This window comes from Rattus norvegicus, chromosome 4 (assembly GCF_036323735.1).
Source record: "Rattus norvegicus strain BN/NHsdMcwi chromosome 4, GRCr8, whole genome shotgun sequence".
Taxonomy (NCBI): domain Eukaryota; kingdom Metazoa; phylum Chordata; class Mammalia; order Rodentia; family Muridae; genus Rattus; species Rattus norvegicus.
Window position 1 is genome coordinate 177,924,753 of NC_086022.1, and position 6,375 is coordinate 177,931,127.

Genomic DNA, 6,375 nt, shown 5'->3' on the forward strand with positions numbered 1-6,375 from the left:
GTCTATGCATCGACCTTCACGTAGCTAGAATTTCAGCCATTTCAAGCATGGGAACCTGAGTTTGAGTTCCCAGAACCCACATAAAAAAGGCAGCTGTGGTGACATGTGCCTTCCCAGTTCTTGCCCTGAGGAGGCAGAGGCAGGAGGAGCCCTGGGGCTCTGCCCAGTGTAGGAAGGAGTGGACTGAAGAGCTACCCAACTGAGTACTTCTGCACTGGGTATGGCGTTTGAGATTCCTCCTAGCAAGTAGACTCAGAATTCTCTGTTGTCAGAATCACCTGGAAAGATTTTTTAAAAGATCCTGAGTGAGGTAATCCAGTCACAAAGGAACACACATGGTATGCACTCACTGATGAGTGGATATTAGCCTAAAAGCTTAGGAATACCTAAGAAAAAATTCACAGATCATATGAAGCCCAAGAAGAAGGAAGACCAAAATGTGGATGTTTCAGTCCTTTTTAGAAGGGAGGACAAAACACTCACGGGAGGAAATACAGGGACAAAGAGTGGAGCAGGGACTGAAGAAAAGGTTATCCTGAGACTGCCCCACCTGGGGATCCATCCCATAGGCAGCCACCAAACCTAGGCCCTATTGCTGATGCCAAGAAGAGCATGCTGACAGGATTCCGATATGGATATCTCCTGAGAGGCTCTGCCAGAGCCCTACTGATACAGATGAGGATGCTTGCAGCTAACCATTGGGCTGAACAAGAGAACCCCACTGGGGTCATACGTCTTCCTACTGGGTCATAGGAAGAACAACGATATCAACCAACCACCCCCCTCATCCCCCAGAGCACCCAGGGACTAAACTGCCAACCAATGAGTACATGTGGAGGGACCCATGACTCCAGCCGTATATGTAGTGGAAGGTGGCAATGTCTGGCATCAATAGGAGGAAAAGTCCTTGGTCCTGTGAAGGCTCCTTTCCCCAATATAGGGGAATACCAGGGTGTTGAGGTGGGAGTGGGTGGTGGGAGTAGGAACATCTTCATAGAAGCAGGAGGGAGAAAGAGGGGGTATGGGGGGGAGGGGATAACATTTGAAATGTAAATACATAAAATATACAAGAAAAATAAAATTAAAAGATAGTTTTTGTGTGTGTGTGTGTGTGTGTGTGTGTGTGTGTGTGTGTCCCTTGCCACAGTGCAGTCAGTGTGCATGTAGCAGACAGAGAACACCTTGTAGTAGTCTGTTCTCCCCAACCTTGTGAACTCTGGGGTGTTGAAAGCAGTCTTGACGGCAAGCCTCTTTACCTGCCGAGCCATCTCATTGGCTCTGGAAAGATTTCTTTTTAAACACTGTAGAGATCTATCCTCCACCTTGGGCTCGTTGACTTCGAATCCTGGGAAAATGGAGGAGGAATTCCAGTCGACTGTGATCTGTAAAGGCTTGGCTTTTGGGGGGATGAGTGGGCTTCTCTCTGAGCGTGGTGAATCTGGGTAAAGTTACTGTTCTAAATAGACCAAGTGTGTTTAGTGAGAGGCAGGAGGTGAGTGGGTTCTACTGTTCCCCTCTTGCCTTTCATCTTTGAGCATCCAGATTGCCGTTTGCAACCACTGGATGCTACGAGCGTTTCCTGGATTAGTGTGCTGTATTTGGGTCTTTGCTTCTGTTCTAGTGGCTTCTTGGCCATCTGGTAATTGTGTTGATGGGAGCCAAGATGTAAAACAGAGGGCACTATTAGCTCAAACTCCAGAACAGAACAGTTGTCTGAGTTTCCACCAACCCTGCCAACGCGAGGCCAATGACAATATTGTTTCTAACCCGCATGCATCCCTCAGGCCAATTTGGAAACTCGTTCCTTGCAGCAGTGGGCACAAGTCTGCCACCCTGATGGACGAGATTCAAAAGGTTCACAGTAAGGGATCTGGTCCACGAGTTTCATCAGTATCAAGAAATGCTCTTCACCAGGCCTGGGGTGGTATCTTGAGCATTCCCATTTTCTTTGTCTCGTTCTCTGGAACTCACTGAGATTGTTGAAAAAGGACCAAATGGAATGGGCCGGACTGCTCTATTAGTGTTCCGTTAGCCAGCAAGTTAATTATTTTTTTCTGACAAATGTCTGTGAGGAGGGTGTTACAGCATCCCGATTTGTGGCTACTTCACTTTGCAAGTCATATGCTCAGAGAGCACAAATAGAAGGATATTTTAAGTGCCAAAAAAAATTTGCTAAACTTTATTTCAGAACCATTTTATTTTCGTCCTTGAATTAGAAACATTAATGTCTTTTTTTTCTTGACAATTATACAGTGGTGCAGACCTCTCAGCTGGCATGGGTACCGTAAGCTCAAAGCAGGCCACATTTATCTGCGTTCTGATGAGATGAGAACTTTCAGATCCCTCCGGAGCAAATTAGAGTGGAGGGCAGAAGGACAAAGGGGCAGGGTTTTATTCTGCGTAAGTCTCTGTCAGTGCCCTGGTCTTGAGGGGAGATTTGGTCTGTTTGAGTGGTGAGGGCGGATGTAGCAATGATTCCAGTCAGTGCAGGATAATCAGAAAGCAGGGAGGAGCTGGGACTCTCCGCGGTGCCGGACCGCGGTCCCCACCTGGATTGCTCTGTCCAACCGGCCACGCAATGGACGAGACCTATATTACTTATTTATTCAAAAAGATTTATTTACTTATTTTTATTTTATGCGTTCTGTCTACATGTAGATTGGTGTGCCATGGTCAGGCCTGGTGCCCACAGAGGGCATCTGAGCCCCTGGAATTGCAGCCATGGATGGCTGTGAGCTGCCTGGTGTGGAGGCTGGGAACTGAGTCTGGAGTTCTCCGAAAGAGCGGCCAGCGCTCTAACCACTGAGCAGTCCCGCTGCTCGCCCCGGGTTACTTATTTTTGAAGCTATTGACGATACTTTCACTTCTACTTACTGTCGGCACTATTTTTTTTTCTAAAAGAAAAATATGGGGAAGAAATGACCTGCTACTTGCAGGTTTCTGTTTTCTCCCCCCTCCCCTTTCTCTAACCCACCCTCTGGAGGACTTATTCCATAATCTACGATGGAGTAACTTCCCGATAAGCCACTGAAAGTCGAACATAATCTTAGGTCAAAATACACTTGATATACCCTATTAATCAAGCATGGCCGTTGAGACACAGCACAGTGAGGGGTGTTCACCCCCCTCCCCAATGATCCAGTGAGCAGCGGGAGCTGAAACTCTCACCACTGCTCATCCTCACAAAGAGCATCCTGGGAAATATCAAAAGTCAAATCCCAAAGGTCGGTATCGGGATCACTCCAGCAGGAGTTCAGTCATAAGGAAAACCGCTGCAAACTGCCAAGTGGAGAAGGTGCCTCTGCCAGGAAAGTCCCTCAAATTGGCCGAGGGAACTGTGCGTGGTGGTTCACACATCGAACCCACAGGGCGGGGGCAGTGAGGGGATTTCATGAATGTAGTGAGTTCTAGCCCCTCCCCCCCAAACAAAACAAAGAAAACAACAAAGGAAAAGGCTCTCCAGTGAGTCCTCTCTTGAGCCGGGAACCTGGAGTCCGAGTTGCTAGCGCTCCTGTTGGTCTTAGGCTGCTGTTGGCTGACTTTCGCTAGTCTTACTGTCTCAACTTCTACCTTCTTCTGCACAGATAAGCATGGATATGCCCAGGTATCACACACAGTAAAAATCAGTGCGAAATCAGCGTTATTACTGTTTGGAAAATCACTGTGATAAATGAAAGAGGCCAGTTACAAAGGACAGATTCTGTGGACCTGTTTTTATCGAGCTTTGAGCAGAAAGGTAGCTGGATTTTACAGAAAATAAATTGGGCGTTGCCTGCCGGTTGGGCAAGGGAGTCTGTGGGTCAGAGGACGGACGGTATGAGGACGTTTTGGGATGGTGCATATATTCGTTAGCTTACACATGGTAAGGATTTCATGGGTTTATACATCTGTCAAGATTTATTGGTACAGTATGTTTGTTTATGCCTGAAACACATTTAAAGGAAACCTATGAAGCCAGAAAAGAAAAAAAAATACATGAGAAGCAGGTAGCATAGGAGATATGTTGATTATATAATGTATATAAGGTATAATGTGAATATTTACAGGTTCATGCTCACTTTTCACTGTCAAATATATTTTTACATGTCAGAGAGTGAAAGGGTGACGTCGAACGGGAATCTTCACTGCCCCAGAGCTACAGTGATTTAACTGTGCAGAAGTTCACAGAGACACCAAGATTTTTATTGGGCTTTGAGCAGGTCTGGTTATTGTGCTGTGTAATTTTTTTTGTTAAATTTACAGGCTCTTTATAATGAAGTCTTAATACATTAAAAAAAGTCTATTTAAAAATACGTTTCTGAGACTGGGTACCGCGCAGTACAGGCTGAGCTTGAACCTCAAGGTGGCTGAAGGTGACTTTGCACTTGGACGGCCCTGGCTTCACTTCCAGAATACTGGTTAGTGATGGTGTCCAGCACCACCACAACTATGCAGTGCTGGGGACCGAACCCAGGACACCAAGAATGACAAGCAAGCACTCTACCAACTGCACCACACCACCACCTAAATTATATTCATTAAAAATGCTAAGTGAGCTGAAGCCGTTGAATTGCGCATTAAATAGCCACTATTGTCTCCTGCAGAAGGACAGTCCCCCATGCAGCAGAATGCTGCACTGGCATGGCTTGGGGAGGCCCGGTGCAGGGGTGATTGGAAGATGTCGGGGTGATACTTCTGCAAAGGCAGCTGATTTAGATGGCCATTCTCGACGTGACATTTGTAGAATGTCTGAGATAATATTTCACTGAGCAGAGGAGGTGCAGACAGGTTGACGAGGTATGTAATCTTGTTGGGATCTTTGAAACAGAAGTTATTTCAATTTCTCCCCATCCCCTCCGTCTTAGTTTTACCACTCCCTGGAAACGGCTTCCCGTTTTGCTTCCGTTGGCATCTTTTCCACCAAAAGCCAAAATGTGTTGAGTCGGCAGATTTGACTGACTTTCTGAAGCCCCTTGTGGCTTGGAGCTGACAGTCTTAACTCTTTTTGGCCAGAAACTGAAGCTGAGGGAATTGTCAGCTTCGAGTTGCTCTCGAGGCCACCGTGGCATTTCCCCACGCTTGGTCTTACAGGGGTAGCAGATTGAAAGAAGGGAGGGTGAGTCCACGGTTATGTCCACGCTGAAGATATGAGGAAAAGATTAGCAGTTGTGAGCATTAGGGGAGGGCAGAAATGCATTCCTGACAGAGGGGCGCACGAGGATTTCCTAGACTTGTCTATTTAAGGTGAGCTGGTTTGGCAGTCTATACATCCTACCCAAGACGCACCTGAATGGTTGCTCCAGGGAGACAGTATCACTGTGTCCGTGAGACCCCATGTGGACATCGTCAGCCGGTGGCTGGAGGACAGCTTTAAGCTTGTAAACTTTTCATAATGGGCTCCAGGGAAGGAAGGGCCTGGACTTCCTGTGCTTGACAGTTTCTATAGTTGACATATTTTTCACCATAGCCAATTTCAAGCCTTCAACATATTGTCAACTGGCTCATAAAATTTCTGGAGATTGGCATCGAGAAGCCCATGTGAGCTAGCCAGCACAATCCGGGATCCAGCAAAATGGGGAGGCAGACCCTTTAGGTGAGCTGGACACTCTCCATCTCTTTCCCTCCACCTACCTAACCCAGGACCTGCAGGCTGTGAAATGCCTGTTGGAGTTCATCAAGTCCTGGAGGTCTCAGAAGGGGCAGAGATGGGCTTGAGGCTGCCTCCTGGGACCAATGAATGCATTTGAGGTGTTTCCCCTTCCCCTCCGTTGTTCACTCTCCGTGAATCATTCACACTGTGAGCCCCACCAAGGATGTGCCCAGTTACCTGGGGTACAGCTCCTGGGACGGAGGGAAGTTGTTTGCTTCTGAGCTGCACCCGACCCTGTAGTTGCTGAGAAAAGACAAAAGAAAACAAAACAAAGCAAAAACCGAAAACCCAGACTCTGTCTTTTCTACAGAACACTTTCCCAAGCATAGCTTGTCTTCCCTGCAGTCTGTGAATATTCTGGAAATTTGGGAAATGATCCTCCCAATGATTTAAGTGTCATAGTAGCCTAGGAATTGTGACAGCATGGAGGAGAGAAGGATGCTAAACATCTTGCCTTGCAGAGAATGATTCTGTGCAACTTCATATATTCCCAGGAGTTATGCACGTAGGTGGGTGTTTTTTGAAACATTTTTCTGAGCCTGGACCATAATCATTTTACTTATGCACATAAAATAAATTTGTACCACTTAACGGTGCATAGAATATTATAGCCATGCAGGTGCTGTGTGAACCACAAAAACTTGTATTCTGTTTTGTTGAGAATACATTTTGTTACATTTTGTAACAGAGTTATACAATGTTCTTTCAGGGTAATCTCCTGGCTGGGAAAAGGGTTTCTTTCATCA